This window comes from Macaca nemestrina (genome assembly GCF_043159975.1).
Source record: "Macaca nemestrina isolate mMacNem1 chromosome 4 unlocalized genomic scaffold, mMacNem.hap1 SUPER_4_unloc_7, whole genome shotgun sequence".
Lineage (NCBI taxonomy): Eukaryota > Metazoa > Chordata > Mammalia > Primates > Cercopithecidae > Macaca > Macaca nemestrina.
Window position 1 is genome coordinate 96,972 of NW_027257561.1, and position 22,097 is coordinate 119,068.

Below are 22,097 nucleotides of genomic sequence, written 5' to 3' on the forward strand. Positions count from 1 at the left end.
TTGGCTTTCACGTGGGGCAGCCTACAGCAGTGTGGCCTCACCAGGTGCCCAGCAAAACACCTGCTGACACTGTTACTGTGTGTGTTCCCGTCATCCCACGAGGTGGACACGGTTATCACCACATTTTTCTGACATGAAACTTGGAGAGGAGAGGGTTTAGGAAACTCCTGAAGCCACATTGTCAGCGGGACCCGGGTGGTCTGGCCTTAGATCCTGCACTGTTTGCCCCTCGCCACGCTGTCAGCAGACCTGGGTGGTCTGGCCTTAGAACTCCCGCTGACCGCCCCTCCCTGCCACGTTGTGGGGTTTTTCCTGCTTCTGGGCAGCATTTGATAGCTTGTGAAACAAGACCAAGACTTGCTATGAGTGGATATGCCATTATCTGAGATCCAGAACCTTTCCTGGACCTGGCATTGCCGACGTCACATAAGGGGAGGTAAAAACGTTTTCTTTGTGGTCATTGGGGCTCCTGAAATGGTGTTTTTCCCAGTGAGAACTGACTCATAAAAATCTGTTAACTCAATACTATGTGAACAGGAAGAGGTGTGTTGGGCTCTAGTTAAATGTCTCAGAGCCACAGAAGTAAATGAGGGCACCTTCCGAGCACAGCCTCCCGGAGGGGAGGCCAAGGACGTTTGCCTGGAGGGTTTGCCATGAAGCAGGACTCGGACAGGGCTAGTCTGCCTGGAGAGGCCTCTGCCATGATATAAGTTAGTTGAAGTAGTTGAGGGGTGGTGGCGTGAGGTCGGTGGTCCCCGAAAAAGCCCCTAGTAAGGCAGGTTTCCGTGGGATGGAAAACTACCGTTCAGTGGCTGTAATACTGGCTTCACGGGTCTGATGTACAATCCTGCACTTGGGTACTTGGATCCCAGCCAGGTCAGATGGTTGTATCTTGGAGCAGCGTTTGTGTCAGTAGAGAGCAGAGTGGTGGTTCCCAGAGGCTGGGAAAGGACAGAGGTGAGGCCCCTGAAGGATGCTGGTCTTCCTGGTTTAGGGGTTTGGGGCTCAGCCACCTTCCTGTGTCCGTGTAAATTATACCCAGGATGATTTTCGCTCGCCCCACTTTAGTGAAGCATTGGAGCTTCAGGATGTGCGTGCCCTCGTCACCTGGGCCGTGATCCTGGAGTTGGGTGAGACTGATTCCCGGGTTTATAGAATTACTCTGGGATTATTAAAAACAGAAGCACTTGAGGCATTCATAATGCTATTTCCTGAACGTAATTTATGTGCAGTTCTTCAGAAACATTTCTCTGAGGAAGCATCTATAATTTTTGTTTTCTGCCACTCAGTGCTAGAAAGAATTGTGCAACACTCAAGTGAGTGGCATTATTCCCCTCCCTCCACCATGCAAGCAAGATTAAAGGTACCTCTGGCCCCCCTCAGTCTTCTCACCTGCAGGGCGCCTGGCGTGGCAGTGTGCTGCCTTCCGTCTTCTTTTTGGGGAGAATTAGTTGTTTTTGTGTGTACTGCTCAGCTCAGCCTGGTGCGGTTGTGTGGGTGAGGAGCTTGGTTGCTAGGTGACCCTCCCAGGCCTGCCTCCCACCTCCCTAGGCCTTGTTCTAAACTGACAGATAACCAGTGTGTTTTGGAAGAGGAGAGCAGCAGGGCAGGAGAGAGTTTATTCAGACTTTCTCCTTGCTCTGATGTTTGAGCCCTCATCCAGCCTGGGCCCTTCTACAGAGCTGCCTTTGTGTGTTGCAAACCACTCCCTCCCAGTAACCGTGCTTTCAGAGGTTTGGAAATGTGAATTAACTCATCTTCAATTTAAAGTGTACTATTAAATTTTCATGTTGAAACTGATGTATTTTATGGCCTTTATTAGATTTCTCTTGATTTTTTTTCCCCATATGAGACATTGCATCTTAAGGGAGACAGGCTGGTGTTGGCCCCCTTTCCTAAGGATGGAAGTGAATTCTGAAAGCCCTTTATGTAGGCAGCGAAATAATCAGGGAACCGTTATTATAGCTATGCCTGTCCATGTAAAGTGAGCACGACTCATAAGCAGGAAAAAAACGCAGCCCTGGGGCAAGGTGAGCCCTAATGCTGCCTGTGCCTAGCCTCCCTGCCATGAGGAACAGAAGTACAAGCTCAGGTGGTTGAGTCAGCCTCCAAGCCCAGCCTGCGCCCCCCTCACATCCCTCTGCATCTGCAGGGGCACAGGCCATGCTGCCACCCCTCGCTCAGTGCCAGGGCTGATGCATCAGGAACGGGGGTGCTGTCCGCCCCTTGCTCGGTGCCAGGGATGATCTGTCAGGATCCCTTGTGCTCATCTGGTCCTCACGTCTTCATCACCAGCCTCCTGCTGGTAACGGGCTTGTTATTACCTTGGTATGTGTTGTGGGGTGGTGCTCAGTCCTCCGAGGGAGGGAATTGGCCCTCAGCCGATTCACATTCAACAGGACCGGGGAATGGGTTCTTGTTCCATGTCCTGGATCCCAAGAAGCCCTTGTCCTGGATCCTGTAATGCCCGGGGTCTTCCTGAGAAACGCTGGTGCCACTGGAGCACAGCCCGGGCCCCTCCAGTTTCTCTGCTTTGTAACTGCACTTGTGTTTAGCAGGTCTTCCAGGACTTAGACGCTGCTTGGTGTGAGCCAGGTTTTGTGTGGAAAGAGGACAGGTCCGAGCCAACAACCAACCAGCCCAGAACCATCTTTTATGCTTCCAGATTCTGTGGCCAAAAACTTACCCGTGGACGTTGAGGGTGATGCATTTCTGCTCCAAGACGTCTGTGGACTCAGCTGGAGGGATGGAAAGGATGTGGAGCCTCTTCACTCCTGGCCTGGCCTTGGACCTGCTGTGCAGCCTCTCAGTGGCACCAGGGCCCCCTTGTGTCACAGCAGTCTCGGGTTCGTGGCACTGCCTCAGGATGTCCCAGGCTTCATGATGTCCAGGCTCCCCTGGCATGGCGACCTCAGGTGGGTGGCACTGCTCTGACGGACGTCCCAGGCTTCATGATGGTAGGGCCTCCTTGTGCCATGGTGGCCTCAGGATGGTGGCACTGCCCCAGGGTGTCCTAGGCTCCAAGGCCAGTGTTCCATCCAGCGAAGGGAAGTTGTACTGTAAGGTCTAGTCTCGGAAGGTTCCTGGGGTCCTATCCTTCAGAGTGGTCCTACACTCACCACAAATCAAGCCAGGGGAGGCCCTGCCAGAATTTGCAGCTGTGTTTCAGGTGGTTCCACAAGGCCTCTTTTATTTTGGCCTAGTCAGGTATATAATTCTTTTTCTCTTTGGTTTTATTGAGACAGGCAAAAAAAACCTTTTTGTTGTCCAGGCAGTGGTGTGAGCACAGCTTACTACAGTCTCAACCTCCCAGGCTCAAGCGATCCTCCTGCCTCAGTCTCCTGAGTAGCCAGGACCCACAGGCACATGTCCCACATGTCCCCATGCCTGACTTATTTTTGTATTTTTTGTAGAGATGGAAGTTTGCAATGTTGCCCAGGCTGGACTCGAACTCCTGGACTTAAGCAGTCCAGCTGCCTCAGCCTCCCAAAGTACTGAGATCACAAGCATGAGCCACCGTGCCTGGCCAAGTGTGTTTCTAATTTCAAAATTAAGAGGACCCCCAGCCAGTTAATTACGTCTCTTTTGGAGCATGCTGCTTATAGTACACCAGGAAAAATCATCCAGAACTTGGAAAGGGGGCTGGACAGACACTGCCCTTTGAGGTTTTCTGAGAAACCCCTGGGGTCTTTAACCATCTGGAGGGATGTACCATGTCAGACTCACTGTTGTCGACGGGCCGAAGCCCAGGTTTCATGAGGTTTTGTGTCGGCTTGTAGTACTTTCTCTGGCAGAGATGCGAGTGACTTCTGCTCACTGAGAGGCTCAACTCAGAGACTTCATGGCCTGAGGGACGGCAGGTTGTTTGAGCTGATCGAGCAATCTCGCGCTACCCTTATTTTCTGAAACGCCTATGAGTGACTTCTCACATGGTCTTTGAAGCGGCTTCATGCCCGCGCTCCGTGGTAATGATCGAATGCTTTTTTTGACCCCTCGTCCCCTTTCTTTGGGATGTTCCGGTCTCAGTTCTCATGTGTTCTGCTTCTACGGGAATTTCTGAAGCTGCTGAATGTAGAAAGCACTGAGGAGGCTGTGCTCCCACCCCTGTGAGCCTTCCAGGCATCATCCTCTCCCCTTGGCGAGGCGGCGTCCATGGCACACCGAGGAGGCTGTGCTCCTGTCCCCCGTGAGCTTTCCAGGCGTCCTCCTCTCCCCTCCAAGGGGGACAGGAGGAACCTTTCAAACCCTTCTTAAACTTGTTTTCATGTCTTTGTTTTAACAGATTTCTTTGTTTCTTCTCCCTTATCCAGAAGTGAGGGTGAACGCTGAGTTATTCACGGGAGTCAAGAAACCACACGCAGCCCAAAGTGACGTTTGTTTCCCTGAAAGGATTTGTGTGTGTTCACCTTAAAATGCAACTCAGTAAAACAGGTGTGTTTTGAGAAATAACTTTAAATTACCCAGGTAAAAATGTGACAGTTAAATTTCATCATCTGTGCGGGTGTCCAGAGCCCCCTTCTGTGATTGCGTGTGAGTTTGTGACTTGTGGTTATTTTTGAAGAAAGAAAATCTGTTGCTGAGGACTTCAGAGGGTGTGCTGGGATTGTGTAGGGTGGACATCGGGGACTTCAGTGTGTGGCTTCCTTGAAGAGGTTCAAATTAAGGCTGAGAGTCCCTACTCCAAAATGCTCGAAACCTGAAACATTCCGAACTTCCTCATGACACTCGAAGGAAATACTCTTCGGAGCACTTTGGATTTCAGGCTGGGGATGCTCAACTGGAAAGTGAAACATTGCAAGACCCTTCTGGCCCCAGGAGCTTGGATAAGGTCATGAAGGGGGCCTGTGCCGGGTGTCCCTGGAGTGTGAGGCAGCCTGGGCTCGCTGAACTGGTTTTTGTAGGAGCCACAGAAGGGAAAGAGGGTCAAAGTGGCCACGTCTGGCTCCTGAGAAGGCTGGACCAGAAGGAGGTGGGCACGGAGGGCAGCAGTTGAGTCCCCAGCGTCCGGGGCTCCTGTCCCTGGTGGAGTTGAGAGCCTCCTCTAGTTGTGGCCTCTCCCCTGTCAGCAGCCACTGAGGCCTGAAGGGAGCGGAGGGGGCTGAGGAGAGGAGGAAGGATAGGCCTGCTTCTGGAGAGGGCCAACATCGGCCTGTGCTGGCCTCGTTTGTTACTCCTGCGTCCAGGGTGCACGGCCGTGCCTCGTGGTGTAGCGGTTCCCGGAATGCACAGCGTTCTTGTCTGCAGTAACAGCTTTGTCTCCGACCCTTGGAGGCAAGTTACCTTTTTCCCCAGTGAAAAGAGGCAGAAAATCTTATAGAAATGCATTTGCTCTAATGTCTATTTTCCGATAAGACATGGTCGCTTAGGTTAAATCTTTGGGAGGTCAAGGCAGGAGGATCACTTGAGGCCAAGGGGTTCAAGACCAGCCTGGACAGCATAGCAAGACCACATCTGTATAACAGAAAAATTAGCTGAGTGTGGTGGTGCGTGCCTGTGGTCCCTGCTACTCTGGAGGCTGAGGTGGGAAGATCACTTAAGGTTACAGTGAGCTGCGATTGCTCCACTATACTCCAATCTTGGTGACAGAGCCAAGACCCTGTCTCAGAAAGAAAAGTTAAAAAAAAAAATCCAGAAATGTCATTTTCTTCTTAAATCATCCGAAAAGAAAAATCGTTTTTTTCTAAGAATGTAAAGGGAAACTGATACGATTCTTTCCTTGCATTGTTTCTCCTTTTCAAATATTTACAGTAGTCCGTCCACATCGTCTCTCAATCTCATTACAAAGCAGCAGGTGTCTTTGAGGTTAGTGGTGTTTCTCTGTGTCGCACCTTGGAGAACAGCCAGCATGAAACCTCTTACCACAATCGTGCGCATCGTTTGTAGTCCCAATTAAAATCCTCTCCAGAGATGCTTGTGCTGCTTATTATAGCAGAACTTTGGTTGTGCTGAAATGTGCATTCAGCTAATGGTTTTAAGTTCATATCTGAGATGATGTTGTATAATTCATGAAGCATGTGGGATCAGTAATGATTGAAGATAATTCTGGCTGATGTCATTTAGAGGATATTTTTCACTTCAAGTTAAAGTTTCCTTCGCGATAGTCATTTTGGGATTCATTTAACTATGTGCTTTATTTCATAGCTCAAATTTTCATTTGTCATTTCATAACATAGGATTTTGAAAGCAGATTTGGAAAATATTTCTAACAAAATGTTTGCTTATGACGTCCTAAGGAACAGCACTCAGAATTGCTACTAACTGTGGTACATTTTAAGGCTGATGATAGAAGTCACTTGAACGGGAAGTGGTGCTTTGTGAGGCAGATGGGGTTTGAACCCTGGCCCTCCTGATACACCAGTCCTGACCCTGGCCTTCTCTCCTCTACACTGGGAGATGAGAAGGTGCCAGTATCCACCTCACAGGCCGTCCTGAGAACCTGGGACTAAGGGCTTGTGTTCCTCTTGCAGGTGGTGCAGATGTGGGGGCTTGAGGATATACACACTGCAGGCTGCCAGTGTCGGGGTAATCCAGTTTTAGTCATAAAGGTGGGATTTACTTTGCTCCCCTGCTGACCAGGTGCGGTGCCGCTGTTGTAGCAGGTGTGTGGATCCTCTTGGGTGCTCCTCAGGTGGAGAAGGAGTCACTGATTCGTATTCCCAGTGTTAGATGTGAGGGGACCATGGACCTCATGTGTTCAGAGGGGAGGAGTAAAAAGCTTCCCTTGTAATTCCAAGACTGTCTATCCCAGGAATGCCAAACCACTGGCTTTCACCTGACACTGTCGTAGGTGACACTGTATGGAAATGAGGACTCCTATTTCGCATACCTGAGCCAGTACCTGTCTCTCTCCAGGGCCGTGGCCGAGCCCTCTTGATTTCTCTGGGTTGCCAGCCTGGGGATCTGTAAGCCCAGTGACGTCTCCGGTCTCGGCCCCCGCTCCCCGTGGGGACAGGAGGTGGCTTCAGGAGGCTGGTGATGAATGCCTGAATGAAGCCGACTTGTGACTGCAGTTCTGTCTAAGGGCCTCCCCGGGTGTTAGATGTCAGTAAATGACACCTGTGTGTGGATCTCATGTGCTGAGAGAAACAGTGGGGGAAATCAAAGCTTGTGGAGTCTGCAGGTTCTGGACTTGGGGGTGTGTGCACCTGTGTACTTGGTGAGGGGTGTGATGTCTGGAATGAGTGTGCACGTGTGTCACGTTTGTGCATGTGTGGTGAGTGTATTTAGCAGGCGTGGGTGGAGTGAGCATGTTCATGTGTGTCGTATGTATTTGAGGGTATGTGTGGAGTGTGTACATGCATCACATTTGGTGAGGGTATTTGAGGGTGTGTATGGAGTGCATACATGCGTTTGCGTGTATAGTATTGGGTGAAGGGGTGGCATGTGTGGAGTAAGCATGCACACGTGTGTGCTGTGTGTGGGGTTTCTACGTGGTCCTCCCCTGAGCCTGCTCCTGGGCCCTGCTGTCCTGGCAGCTTTACAATTTGGTGTGTCTTTGATTCCGGAAGATTCTGGAACCAAATTCTGAAGTTGTGATCACAAACTTGCAGCCTTGGAGGACGCTGGCCCATGGAGCTGGCACGAGGATCTCTGTGCTGGCCTCTCCCTGGGCTCTGTCCACAGAAGAGCATGTCCGATGATTGAGCTGTGCGGGTCTGTGGCTCCCCAGCCTCCAGTCAGCCCTCGGTTCTGCCTCGCCTCTGTTTTTCTTGCTGAGGGGCTCCGGGAAGTGGTGCCTGGGATGGCGTTTTCACCCTGGGGTTGCTTTCCCAGCTGCCCAGGTGCTGGCTGTCTGAGGCCTGCTGCCATCCTGGTGGACGGGGATGTCGCGGGGGCATTCCTGAGCACCTGCGGGAAGGCAGGGTTAGGAAGTGCCAGAGGTGAGTGGTTCCTCCCACACTTGATTTTCTGGAAAGTTCTGGGTCTCATATTTTTCCCTAAGGGAAGTTAGAAACTGAGTTTCTCTTTAGGGGAACGTCTTTGCAGCGTCTGTTGTTTGAATGTTCTCCAGGTGTGGAATACTCGGGGCCGTGTGTGTTTGGGAACATCCGTGTCCTAAGCGAATTCAGTAGGGAATGGAGAGAGGCCTCCTGTCAGCTTGGCCTCTGTTTCCTGCTTGTTGAGAGTTGACAGCTGCTGGTATCCCAGGGAGAGTAAAACACTGGGCGGTATGGGATGGAAACGTTCACTCTGACAAGGTCAGTGGGAAAGCATCTAAACAAACGTCGCTGTTCTTCAGGCTTCTGGGGGTCGAGCTTGTTTTGTGGTGTTGAGGGAAAGCTACGCTTGTTCCTGTTCCTCACCATTTGAATGGTGTCCAGGGCTCGTTCCTCTGGAGAAGTGATGCACGTGAGTGGGGGTCAAGTCGCAGGCTCCGAGGTTATTTGGAATCTGTCAACTGATTTCCTGAACACACAGGTGCTTGGTAAAGATATTCCTGATTAGCTAAAACATTTCAACAGGACGTGATAGCTGGTGGTTGTTTAGAGACTATCACATTTTTCCTGTTACTTTTTAAATGCCTGTTGAATCAGGGGGGATTCCCATATTTTTCTTTTCCTGTCTGCATACTTGATATTTTGTTTATTGTTTTTTATGTGGGTGTGCAGTTAACAGGATTTGGAAGCAGTCTCAGCCCTGGGGAGACTTCAGGGCCACCTCAGTCAGTGCTGAAGGGAGGCAGGGATTTGGGGGCTACCTCCTCCATAGGACGGACACCAAGGGCCAGAGGTCAGCAATCTCAGTGAGGTCACAAAGACGGGCACACCCAGCACCCTGGCCCATGTGCCTCTCCTTCACGTTTGTCTCTGCTCAAACTGCTCTCCTGGGTCATCACGGGTGATCTCTAGGTGCGTGCTTGCTTCTTGCAGAAGTGGTGTCTGGCTGTGGTCAGTGTGGGCCCTCAGGACTTCCATGTTTTTGGCTCACATCAATATTGGGCAGTGGTGTATGTTTGTTTTGGAGTGGTAGATCGGGTGGATTTTGGCTTTACCAACTCATTTAATACCTGTTCTCCTAGGTATAATACCTGTTCGTAAGCCGCATGTTTTCCTAGGTGCTGGGGCCCTATCATAAGCCGCATGTTTTCCTAGATGCTGGGGCCCTATCATAAGCCGCGTGTTCTCCTAGGCGCTGGGACCCTATCATAAGCTGTGTGTTCTCCTAGGCGCTGAGACCCTATCGTAAACTGTACTTGAGGGATCTCGGAGGTGCTCCTTATGAGGATCCGATGCCTGACCTGAGGTGGAAGAGTTGCAATTCAAAACCAGCCCCCCGAAAAATTGTCTTCCATGAAACCCATCCCTGGTGCCAGAAAGGCTGGGGGACAGCTGGCCTAACGCGGGCTAAGATGTCAGTAGATTTTTGGACTCGGGCCTCAGTTGAAGAGGATTAGATTTTGAAAGGTGGGGATTGAAGGCTTCTAAAGGGCAGGTTTCATCTCCAGTGGGGCCTCGGCAGAACTGGCTAGAACTGACCCAGAAGCTGACAACTAGTCAGGCTGGCTCACTACCTGTGTCCTGTGTGTGCAGCCTTGCTGTTTATTCAATTGTCTCGTGGTGATGTGGGTTCCATCCACAGCCTCAGAGTAGTGGAACCCATTACTTCAAGGCTGATCTTATTTAACTTTATCAAAAAGACATGAAAATCATTTAGTATAAATCTTCCAGATACCTGTATCCTTTCTTTTCCCAGAGGCTTTTAAGTATTGCAACTTAAAAATCTTCAAAAATAACTTTAAAGGAAAACCTCTAAGTACATTTTTGATGAGCACCCTTGACAGTTTTAATATGTGAAGTAAATTCCCTTGACTTTTGTATTCCTAGAAACTCGTTCATGTTTGCAGAAGACTTTGTATTTTGTCAACAGTGGCCACTGTTCGGTGACCATCATACCTGCCGTGGTCTCATTTAGAAAGTTGGATGTGGATGTATTAGCTTTTCAGACACAAAAACACATGGGCTGTTTGATTTTGGTTTTGAATTTTTTGGGTTTTTTTTCCCCCAGCTGAATTCAAGAAAGGGAAACAAGCAGATAGAGTAAGTACCAGAAAGCGTCTAAGTGGTTGGGTGGGGGATCCTACTATGGTGCTGGGTTGTGTTCTGCCAGATATCACTCCTCAAAAAGCTGACCCAGAAAGGGCTGGCATTGCCCTCACCCTGTGACATTTGTCTGTCTCACCAGAAAATGAAGAATCTGCCAGAGTACTGTGAGTCAAATTCAGTCAGAACTCGATTAAATAAGAGGCTTTGTCTCAAAGACCAAAACATAAGGAGATATTTTTAAGTTTTTTTTTTCTTTTTTTTGAGACGGAGTCTCGCTCTGTCACCCAGGCTGGAGTGCAGTGGTGTGATCTCGGCTCACTGCAAACTCTGCCTCCCTGCTTCACTCCATTCTCCTGCCTCAGCCTCCCGAGTAGCTGGGACTACAGGTGCCCGCTACCACGCCTGGCTAATTTTTTGTATTTTTGGTAGAGTCGGAAGCTTCACCGTGTTAGCCAGGGTGGTCTCGATCGCCTGACCTTGTGATCCACCTGCCGCCTCTTCCCAACGTGCTGGATTACAAGCGTGAGCCGCCACACCCGGCCGAAAACATGTTTCTTTACTGCCTCAGTCCTCAGTTGGGTAGTCTGTTCTTTGTTGTTGAAAGGCGCGCTCTGCGAGATGGGAATCTTCCGGTTGCTTACTTAGGGAATCCTGCCGGCTGTCATTTACTGGAGAGCGCAGTTTCCTGGCTGCCCTGGTCTTTGAGGGGACGGAGACTGAGGGGTCATTTTCCCACCTGGACCAACGTGTTTATTAAACCTGGCTTGTGGATCATTTGGATCTTTTTATGAAGGAAAAGCCACATCTGTGACTTTCAGATGAGTGGAAGTCATGTTAAATATATATATATATATATATATATGTGCTACTATGGAGAAGTTTTGTCTTTGTGACCTGTGAATACAGTCACTGGAGAGCAGAATGTTCACGCCGTAGGTGCTTACAGTGTGCATGCAGAGTCACATTCTTCACTAGTATTACGTTAAAAAGTGACAAATAAGAGAAAAATATTTTCCTCATTACAACCTCGGTAAGAAGCTGGCAGTACTCTTGTTTTTGGAGGGGTGTGAAGGGAATATTGAGAAAGTATCATCAACGTTAGACTCGCCCACTCTGCAAATCCTGTGCCAGCTCGAGTGAGGACCCCGTGATGGAAAGATGCACCCCTCTGCCCGGAAGAAGTTGAATCTTTGTGGCGCTCAGGATGCCTGGTTCATCTCTATACAAAGGCAGAGTGTGAAACGCTGTGGAGGCTGGGAGAAGAGATGTGGTTAGCAAGTATGAGTGAGAAGTTTGGGGCTTGTTAGCACCTGGCGTGTGTGCAGCAAGCTTTGCTATCTGCACACGTGTGATCCTTGGAACACTGGTGTGTGGAGCCGAGAGGCTGTCGAGGGCCCCAGCCCCCGGCAGGCTGAGGAATCCCCTGTTACCACCAGGATAACCGTGATTGAAGGCTGTCACTCAATCCCAAGTCCCGGAAGGGGCTCCTTTCAGAGAGGAAAACACCCCTGGAGCCTCGGGCAGAATTCAGTGATTTTTCATATAATGTTGCTCAGATTTCGCAAACATGAAACCAAGAACATATTTCAGAATGCTTATGGTCCTTTTGTAACCATGGAAACAAAGTAATTTGCAGTCGATGGACAGTTTGCGGAAGCTGAACTACCTACATCATGAGCACGGCGCTCTCCCTACCACCCTGGGCCTTGCTCCGGTTTGCTGGGAAGGCTTTGCAGGGCCTCTTGGCTGGGATTCTTCTCCCATGTCCCATGTTGCTACCCCTGGTCACAGCCATACTGCTGGGCACCTGCGCCGTGAGGACACTGAGTGGACACGGAGCCGCGGGGCAGCAGTTGGTCATGAGGTGGCATCCACATGGTCCAAAACAGGTTTCTGTTCATTAAGAATGATCGTTGCAATAAAAACAGAGTGAAAGAAAACCCTCTACTGACCTGAGAATGCGTCAGCTCAGTTGGGTGGGGAAGTGCAGTGAGGAAGGTGAAGACTGAAAGGAAATGAAGGAGGGAGAGGAAAGGAGAGAAGGGAAGTGAAAGGGGGAGGGAGGATGGGAGTGAAGAGGGAGATGGAGGAGGAAGAAGAGAGAGGGTGGTGGGCAGGAGCCTGGCAAATGAGTCCCAGAGCCGGTTCCTGACCGTCGTGGGTGCGTCAGAGCTGATCTTCCAGGAGAGGTGGCCTGGGAGGGCTGACCCTTAGGAAGTGAGGGCCGGGGGGAGCTGATGTTTTGGCCCTCAGCGGAGCTGTTGCTGACCTGAGATGCAGTCGATGGTTTTCCCGAAGAGGTCGTCTGCACAGTCACCGTTTGCTGCCAGGTTGGAGAGAGAAGTGCTCCCCATGGGTTCTTTCTATTTTATGGATTTTTCCCAGTTTAGCTGAGCAGCCTGTCAGTGGAAATGTCAGGGATTACTAACATGTCTCCATTCTACAGAGCAGTCGGCCAGCTTCCGATCCTGTAGTTGTTGGGGGCACCACTCCCGTTGTGTCAGTGCTGGCCCAGCATGGAAGCTGCAGCCGGAGGCACTGGGAAACCTGCGTGGCTCTTGCTGCCGGGATTCTGATGGGAGTCGTGCGCTGGAAGAGAGATGTCCTTTAGGCAGAGCCTGGTGAGGAGGGGGTGCTGCTGTTGCAGCAGTACATGGAATTTCAAATGACAAATGAAACAAGCTTTTAATTATGACCAGAGCGCTGGGCCCTGCTTTTCTTCAAATGGAAATGTTGTGCTGAAATGGAAATGAATTTGCTGTTAATTGGTTGCCTCATGCAAGATGGAATGCTGGGAGCAAAGTAGAATGAGGACTTATCCACAGAGCTTCCTCCTCTCAGACTGTAATCAGTTGGATGATGATACACAGGAATATGTGAGAATTCATGTGAGAAAGGCGATGGATGCAGACCTGTGTGACCGGCAGGTGTAGGGGGAGGTTTGAGAGAAGCTTTTGGCTGAAATGGTGTCAGGTGCAGGTGCTGAAGTGTGATGTCTGGCTGGATGGAAGAGCACACACCTCTGGGCTGCAGGAAACAGATAGAGGAGGAGGTGGGCAGACGTGAGTCATGTCTTAGGAATGGTAGCAATTCAGGCAGACCCAGGATCAGGCTCCCACGGGGGAGGAGTGGACATCAGGACTCAGGGAGCGTGGGGTGGGGGTCCTGTCCAGGCCTCTGTGGAGCTCGCTGCTGTGTCAGCAGGGCCTTGTGCTTGCCCTCCTTAAAGCTTTCCCGATCCGTAAAACGGGCACGACAAAATCCACCTTGTGACACTGAAGCTTAAATGAGATGATCTACATGGTGTCTTCCTTCCCTTCCTGACACATCATAGACTCACAGCTATGGTAGCAGCGACAGACTGGATGGAATGCTGGAGCCACTTTGCGCCTGGTGAAGCTACATGGATTTTTGCAGTGCTGGAGACTGTCTCTGAAAGCCTTTGGTCATGGCAGTGGCAGCCTCGAGTGGCTCTTGGCATACTTGAGTCTGTGGAGTGCAAGGTTGACTGGAGCTCTGAGGCCATTGATACTATCCAGGGGTGAGCTGACGGGGCCCTAAAACATGGGGGAAGGTCGAGAGGACTTGGCTGCCAGAAGCATGCCAGAAGCATTGTAGATTTCTGGCTTCGAGAACTTGCTGACTTATGGATATAGGAAGGTAAACCCAGATGGCTCCAAAATTTTAAGTCCAGAAGAAAGGTGGGCGGGTACAATTGCTGATTAGGTCATGGTTGCCCTGTCCCTTTCTTTCTGGCCATCGTTTCTCCTCCCTCCCCCTGCCTTTGTGAGCTGGAGGGCCTGAGCCTGCACAGAGGTCTATTTCATGGTGAGGATGACCTGCAGTAAGAAATCTCTCCACTTTATTTTGCAGCAGTAGTTAAATAAATTTAAGGAGTGATGGTGTAGTGGTATTTGTTTTGTTTTTGCTTTTTTTTTTTTTTAAAGTATCATTTAACTGAAAGTTATTCCCAATTTCACTGATCACTTTGAGAGGCCGAAACATGCTTTGATTTGTTATTTTGTGTTTGAGCTAGTTTATTTTCTCACAGGAATGCCAATTGTTCTGTTGTCACACATCATTAAGTATCTCAAATTGTGTTACTATAATACTTAACTGAATTATCTCCCTTATTTTGACGTTTAATAAACTAAAATCTGTGTGAAACACACAGGATGGTGCATCTCCGTTGAGGGTTGTTCAGAAGTGTGACTTTTCCTGGCATGCTTGAGAATCAGTGACATTATTTTATAGAAACACTTTGCAACTGACACCAAAGCTAGAAGCTCCTGTAAAGGGCAGGGTAGGTAACGTGTTATGCTTTATGGGTCACTGAAGTCTCTACATATATTTCTTTTATTAAAACTTCAAAGTGTAAAAATCACTTCTGGTTCCCTGGCCAAGGCTCGGTCGGGGATCATGGTTTGCAGGCCCTTGACATCACCTTAGCTGAAAGCTGGTCTCCCATGCGGTGAGCAGGGGCCCACCTCATTGCTTCAGCCAGGAAGATGCTGCCCTCATGCTGGAATTTACTTCAAACAAACTTGAAAGCTCTGGCACCGCTGCTTATTTCCATACTGTTGCAGGCTATCTAAAATACGGGAGATGCCTTGGTGTTTTGATTTTTTTACTCCTCTTGAAGGGCTCTGAGATGGCTCATCGCGAGTTAGACATTTGCAGAAATGATCAAGCAGAGCTGCAGTCATCTTGCAGATCAAGTGAAGTTTTTTCTGAAAGCTTGTTACAGGCTTAAATTTCTGACCCCTTTCCATCCACTGCTCTTGTATGATTGGCTTCTTTTTGCACCCATTTGGATCTGTGAAGCGTCTCCCCACCGTGGTAGAACTTTAGCTCTGATTTCATGTATGAGTCGGTATCCTCACTCCTCTTCTGCGAGGAGAAAGCGCTGCAGGTCCTGCGTGGTTTCCGTCCCCTCCCTGCACGCGGATGGATTGGGAGGTATTTGTGGTGTGTGAACTTGCTATCCCCAGAGGCTCCTGGTTCACTCCCCTGGACCGTACTCCTCCCTACTGCTATGGACTGCACTCCTCCCTCGTGGTTCATTCCCTGGACAGCATTCCTCCCTCCTCCTTCCTGGCTCACTCCCCTGGACCACACTCCTCCCTCCTGGCTCACTCCCCTGGACCACACTCCTCCCTCCTGGTTCACTCCCTGGGCCGAACTCCACCCTCCTCCCTCCTGTTTCACTCTCCTGTGTGCCCACTCCTCCCTCCTGGTTCACTGCCCTGGGCCCCCACTCCTCCCTCCTGGTTCATTGCCCTGGGCCCCCATTCCTCCCTCATAGTTCACTCCCCAGGGGCCCCACTCCTCCCTCATAGTTCACTCCCCAGGGCTCCCACTCCTCCCTACTCCCCTGGGCTGCATTCCTCCCTCCTGGTTCACTCCCCTGGGTCCCCACTCCTCCCTCTTGGGGGCGTGGTAGTTTCTGTTGTGCTTGTGCCAGCACGGTAAGGCTGAGTGGCAGCTCCAGGGCTGTGGCTGCTTACGCAGCTGTGGCATTAGTGCAGAGAACTGCGGAGATGCAGCTGCCCTTGCTGTGATGCTTCGAGTGTCATAGTCGATATGGGAAACTGTGTGGGATGTGGATGTCCCAGGAAGGGACAGGAGCCTCCCCTCAGCCTCTGTCAAACACTTCTCAGCCAGGTGTGGTGGCTCACGCCGGTAATCCCAGCGCTTTGGGAGGCCGGGGCGGGCGGATCACCTGAGGTCAGGAGTTGGAGACCAGTTTGGCCAATGTGGTAATTTTTGACGTATTAAGAATTAAGGAAAATGACTCACACTCGTTTGCCTTGCTTTTTAATTGATGATTGGTGTAGCCCAGTAGTGTGAACTTGTTAAGCAACCATTCTTACCGAAAGACTAATCTTTAAAAGTCTCTTCCTCTGGACACGTCTTTGGCTGCTGTAATCAAATGCAATGTAATCAGCACTGGTTAATGGCTTTCCTTGCTTGGCTAACAAATGCTCCGCAGAAACTTTGGTTTCTTGTTATTTTCATTTATAATTATGTTTTAAGCCTTCTATTTTTTCTAGCTTTCCTGCGAGTTGGGAATAACTGTGATGGGTGCTTAGTTTGGGATGTTGACATACACTGTATGCCCAGCTATTATGCCATTGTGTGAACACTGATTTGTCACTTTCTCATGAAGACTGATTTCACCTAGTTTGGTAAATTCTATTAATTTTAAGGAAGGGGGTATGCCGGGCGCGGTGGCTCAAGCCTGTAATCCCAGCACTTTGGGAGGCCGAGGCGGGCGGATCACGAGGTCAGGAGATCGAGACCATCCTGGCTAACACGGTGAAACCCCGTCTCTACTAAAAATACAAAAAGAAATTGGCCGGGCGTGGTGGCGGGCGCCTGTAGTCCCAGCTACTCCGGAGGCTGAGGCAGGAGAATGGCGTGAACCCGGGAGGCGGAGCTTGCAGTGAGCCGAGATCGCGCCACTGCACTCCAGTCTGGGCGACAGAGCGAGACTCCGTCTCAAAAAAAAAAAAAAAAAAAAAAAAAAAAAAAAAAAAAAAAGGAAGGGGGTGGAATGCAACTGCTGTTAGGTGGCTTTTTTAAGGATCAAGGAAATGTTGCCATGATTATTACCATTACAGAAGGAACATAAAAACACGTGCTGCCTTCAGTCATGATGAATATGTAAGTCCACATCTGTGACTGCAGAAAACGGCAGCCCCAAATCTTAAAATCGTGTGGATGCACCAAGCCCATCTGCAGGGCACCGTGGAGCAGACTGCATTAGCCGAAGTTGGCCCACAAGTCCTGAGGGATGGTGTCTGAGTTATGATAAGGCTCTGACTTGGGATTAAACAGGCCTCCAGATACTGTGATATTCTAAACAAAGACACGATACTGCCCTGGGAGCCCAGTGGGCACCTGTAGGCAGTGTAGGTGAGAAAAGGCTCCAAGGAAGATTCCTGCAGCTCAGCTAGGAGGATTCTGTAAGGCAGTAGACACATCAATGTTCACATAAGAGTGTTGAGCTATATTCGTTCCTTTTAAGCAGCCAGGCTTGTGCGTGTTTTTAGGGGCACTGACATGGCGCCCCTTCCACCCTCACTGCTGGTTGTGCCTGTTTGATGTTCCGGATTTCTGTGTTAAGTGTGTCCACTCTCCAAATGTATCTCTGTCTCTAGAATATTTTAGAGTAGACCATTTATTGGTTAAACGCTTGTTTTTAGTGAGGGAGAAATCTTTAAAACTGGCCATACAGACCCTGCTCTAAATGTTGAACAATGGAGTGTGTAATGTTTAACACGTAGTGTTTAAAGTAGAAGACAGTTTAATTTAGAAATCCTGTTGGAATGCCAACTTAAATTACCACCATCCGTATGCATATGGAAAAGAATGAGAGTGAATGTGCAGAATTGGAATTTTGTCTATTTTGTAGAGATTCTGTAATGTATCAGGTAGAAGCCTCACTTCATGATTTAAATGCATGAAGCTGAAATTACAAAACTTGATGAAAACACGCCTTTGAATAGTGAGCCTTTATCCTCCTTGAAATAGTGATTCATTCACTAACACGTCCACCTGCAACTTTGTCAAACACATTTGTTGCACTAGTTCTCAAGTGGGCTCAGTTTTCCAGACAGGCAGATTATTACTGTTTAAACTTTGTCCTGATGATGTTGGTGAACGGGGAAAATCCTTTGACGTGGATCCTCTGTGTGTGTTACACATCAGACGCGGCCTGCCCAACCCCTCTGCCTGTAACTGGGAACCTTGACTGTCGGGATCATTGTAGAGAACCTTGAGGAAAGCAAAACAAGCCTCTGGAGTAGCAAAAGATGTAGCTGATTTCATGCAGTAAAACTTGCACATTTTTCTTTAAAATGCATCCTTCGGAACATCAGCTTGCTGATTATCTTAGAATCGCTGTAGTCTGCTGACAGCAGTCGTGGGAACAGGTGCATGGCCCGGCTGATGCAGGAGGGTCTCAGAGCGGAACCACACTGCTGACACCGAAGGAGGGGCTGGAGCGATCACGCTCGTGACTCGTGCAGATGACCTTGGCTGACCTCCAGAAGAGGAAGTGTCAGTATCCAAGGAGGAAAAAGTGTATTAATTTCATGAGTGTTTGCCTTCACAATGGCTAATACCCTGAGTTTGTGGCACCTGCTGTCTCCGGAATGAGGAGTCTTCCCTTCCTGGTAGACAAGCTCTAGATGGGAACAGGAGCTGTGGCTGCTGGATTGAAGAGGTTTCCTTCTTGGGGAGGTGGCCTTCGAGCCTGACTCGAAGGAAGCTGTGACTGGCGGGAAAGGGCGTTGGAGACAGTGTATTTACCAGGAGGGTCAGTGACTGAGAACCATCCTGTTCCGAGTATTGCCATTCTGGTTCTAGAGTAAACTTGGGGAGAAGCAACAGCCAAAAGCCTCGAGGAATATTCTGTGATGTTGATGACATTTGGTAGATTTGTTGCTGAGACTCTGAAATGAGAAGCCCTGGAGGTGCAGGTCTATCAGGCCATGCGACGTGGGACAGCTGCTGCTTCAGGGATTGGAGTCCCCGTGCCAGAGGCTCAGTCCTGCAGAGACTTTTGCACAGTGGGCAACTGCTGCCTCCAGTTGATTGTGAGTCCCCCAGATGAATACCCGTGAAAGGTACCGTGTCAGCAAAGACCCAAACTCTGTGAAGCATTTCGAGATTTATTCTGAGCCAAATGAGTTACCATGGCCCTTGATACTGCCCTCAGGAGATCCTAAGAATGTATTCCCAAGGTGGTCAGAGCCCAGCCTGGTTTTATAGCTTTTAGGGAGACATGAGACAATCAATCGAATAAATGTAAGATGTACATTGGTTTGGTCTGGAACTGTGGGACAACTGGAAGCAGGGGTGTCCAGGTCATAGGTAGATTCGAAAATTTCCTGATTGACAGTTGGTCGAGAGAGTTGTCAGATAAGGGGTTGTGGAGACCAAGGCTTTGTCATGTGGAGGGAATCCTCCAGGTAACTTCGGAGAGAATAGATTGTAAATGTTTCCCATCAGACTAAGAGTCTAAGTTCTGTCTAATTCCAGAAGGGAGGTGGGGTGATGAGGCAATTCCGACCCCCCACCGATCATGGCCTGGACTAGTTTTTCAGATTAGCTATGGAATGCCCTTGTCAAAAGCAGGGGCTGTTCAGATGGCCAAAGGGGCTTCAAATTCTTTTGTTTTTACAACCAGAAAGTGATTGTGTTTCTTCTGTGGATGACAGCCAGTGTGGTAATTAATATTTTATTAGCAGATTAATTTGGAAGTCAATGTGTTTTCAAGTATGTTAATTATTAAGTCATCAACAAACAGAGAAGGGCTTGCTTTGAAACCAGCCTGAGACTCAAGAGGCTCATCAAAGAAAACGATGGACTTGGGAGAACTGATTCACGTGTTTACTGCGCCAAGTTTCAGGCATTATGAGAAGTCTGTGCTGATACATTTGTGACTTCAGAACTTAAATCTTGATGGACTCTTAAGAGTGAGGCTTTTTTTTTTCTTTTCTTTTTAAACGGTCAGTGTTTCTGTCTCCTGTGTTTTGTCTTCCAGCCGCTGAGCACTTTAGCCTTGTGTTCTTGTGGCCTTGTTCTCCGAATCACCCCCTTTGCTGCTCCTCTGTCCTGCCCGCCTTGATCGCGTCTTCCCCACCCCAGGGGTTTTATCCCGAGGACTGCTCTCCACTGTGTGGAGTGGAGGATCAGTGGACACTGGCTTTACCGACTCATTTTCTGTGTAGCTCCCAGTTTCTCAAAATCATAATTGTCTTGGATTCCCTGTAAAACTGGGAGTCAGGCCTTGGGCGCAGTGCTGGGTGGCCTTGGGCGCAGTACTGGGGCAGGAGGGAGAGATGAGAACAGGAGGGATGGGTTTGTCAGGGGAAGGAACCCCTTGCCGAATTCCTGTGTCTGTTTTAGGTTAAAGACGAATGTCCGGGTGGGTGGATGTCTCACCGGGTGTGGCTGGACCTCGCTGTGCTGAACCCTGAGCAGGGGCCCCAGCAGCTGCCTCCTGCCAGACCGGGGCAACAGGGCTGGGCTTTCACCTCTGGGGTGGGTTGTGAGGGCTTGTGCCAAGGTGGAAGTGTCTGCACCACCTGAGGGGCATGTGGGAAACTGGTCTGTGCTCCTTACCCGGGAGAAGCTGAGCTCACTTGGGCCAGAGCCTCTGGGGAGGTAGGAAGGCAGAGGCCTAGAATTCCTGTTTTTCCCAGACAGCAAGGAAGCTCAGTGTTGCACCTGCTCTGAGATGCTCTCAGCAGCCATATATAGTTGATTTTAACATGAGGGAAGGTGCCAATTAACCTGGCTCTGTGGGGAGCTTTGAGGAGTCCAGGCCTTGGGCCCCGGGCTTTTTAATGTGTTCCTTCCTGAACAAAAAGCAACAAAAGATCCCTGTGGCTGATGCCGACTGCGTGGGGTAGGACATGCCGAGCTTGTGTGGGGCTTGCCCCTGAGTTTCCTTGGTGCTCCTCCCAGCCCCCACGGACACCAGCCGTTCCAGGCCGAGGCTTTTCCTGTTTAGACCCTCGGTGGTGGTGTCTGCGATCCTGGATCGAGGGCCCAAGCACTTCTTTCATTATTATAAATGATTCACCCGAGATGCACGGCTGCCCCCAACATCTCACGAGCATGAGATACAGCCAGTGTCGCTGCCCCAAGCTCATAATTCTAGTGGAAAGGGGAAATTTTACTTTTAATGTGCTCGTGTGACTCAGATGCAAATATTCAATTCCCGTTAAACTTTCAAGACCTTGAAAACCTCTGAGATTCCTTGGAAGCCGTTCCTTGGCCCCACGACTAACTCCTGTGGAAGGAGGCTGGGGTGGTCTGCGTGGTCTGGGGTCCTGCTGTGTTCTCCAGGATTCCTTAGGTTTCATCATTAGTCCCAGCTCTTCAGCAGGTGGAGTTGATTGACTCTGACATTTCCATTATGTTGTTCTTGTGTTGCCTCAGTTGACTTAGAATAGTCAGTATTTACCAGAAATAACTGATGGCGAGATGGGAATTATTGGTGATTCCCGGACATAGGCAGCCTGTATAGATAAGCGTGTTACACAGTGTCTGATTTCTGAGATGTTGGTCCAAACCTGCTCAGCAACACACTTTCAGGGGTAGATTCCTGTGCAGGAGAAGCTGCTTTTCCCCGAGACACGGTGGTGGCCCCTGCACTGGCATGGCAGGGTGGTTGTGTGACTGGGCAGGGCTGGACGTGCTCCTGTCCACCCCTGCGCTGGGCGCCCGCCTCCGCCCCACATCTGTGTCGAGGGTGCCTACCTTTGTTCCCCCAGCTCGAACTCATAGAATTGTGTACCTTCCTTGACACATTCCTGCATAGAGATGATTAGATCTGGGGGCTGAAGCTCAATCTGACATGCATGTAGGTAAATTATTCATGTGAATGACTTGGGTCCTCCACGTTCAGGGTCAGGAGGCGCGAGGTGGGTTTGGAGACAGCTGCCTGGCCTCAGGAAGTTTCTCTCAGAGTCTGTTTCTTTCTCTAGCAAAGTAAATGCTGCCTACCTCACGGGGCTTGACACACGCTCAGTACTCAGATGCTGTCTGGTCTTTATTATAGTTAGTATTTGGGGAACAGCGTGGCTGGTAAGAAAATGCGTTATCTTTACAATTTATAGAATGTCATACAAGGCAAGCGTGAAACCGGGACTCTACCGTAATCTGAAGATGCTGGTGCTTACTCCTCTCCTTAAGCATTTTGTTGTAATTCTGGCGTGTGTCAGCCAAGTCATATGACGGCACCGCATGCGTGATGCCAGCTCAGTTACCTTGGAATGGGGAGCCTGAGGCTGCCAGGGAGCATCCTTCCTGCCTCCAGCCCTCAGCAGTTTGTCTGTCTCTCTATCCTTCCCTCTGTCCCTCCCTATCCCCCACTCCTCCTCACCACTCCTGCTCCCCTCCCTACCCCCCTCACTTACTCTACAACAGAGGCCCAGACTTTGACAAATCGCAGCTGGGCCTATTTATCGCTTGGTTAGGAAACCAGAGGGAAAGGGGCCCAATTACTACAAAAATAGAGAATTGAAATAGAATGTG